The 406-nt window shown below is 53.9% G+C and overlaps 1 protein-coding gene across 1 annotated transcript in view; it reads right to left on the reverse strand.

The window, feature by feature from the left end:
• LOC105817045 (liver carboxylesterase 1-like) overlaps positions 1 to 406 on the reverse strand; it is a gene marked incomplete at its 5' end in the record, with an annotated part of 42,210 nt that overhangs the window by 29,290 nt on the left and 12,514 nt on the right. The gene's annotated exons all lie outside the window — the stretch shown is intronic.

Here is a 406-nt window from a genome sequence, read left to right on the forward strand (position 1 = left end):
TGTCTTCTGGCGCAGGCAGTGAACCATGACAGCCGAGGTGGTGGTTTTACACCCAGCAGTGACGGCAACTTTCTGCAAAGATCACAGGCAGCAAGTGCTCAAGAGCAATGTCCCTTCGCTCCGTCAAGGTAGAAGGTATGTTCTGTCCGCAGCACAGTGTGTGAGGCCGCAGCGGGAGCAGAAAGTACTCCAGACCAGACGTGTGGGCTCTGGGGCCCACAGAGTGCTGCCTCTGTGCCTGATGTGAGTTGTGACATGAGTCATAATAACACACCCCCTCTGTCTGTTACCTTCTCTCTGTTAAAATGGGCCTAATGATCTCAAAGCTGAGTGTCTCAAGAGAGGAAGTAGCGTGGGGGGTGTAAGAGCATGGACCCCAGTACCACTGTCTGGTTTCCAAGCCCAG

This window comes from Propithecus coquereli, unplaced genomic scaffold (genome assembly GCF_000956105.1).
Source record: "Propithecus coquereli isolate 6110/MARCELLA unplaced genomic scaffold, Pcoq_1.0 Scaffold395, whole genome shotgun sequence".
Lineage (NCBI taxonomy): Eukaryota > Metazoa > Chordata > Mammalia > Primates > Indriidae > Propithecus > Propithecus coquereli.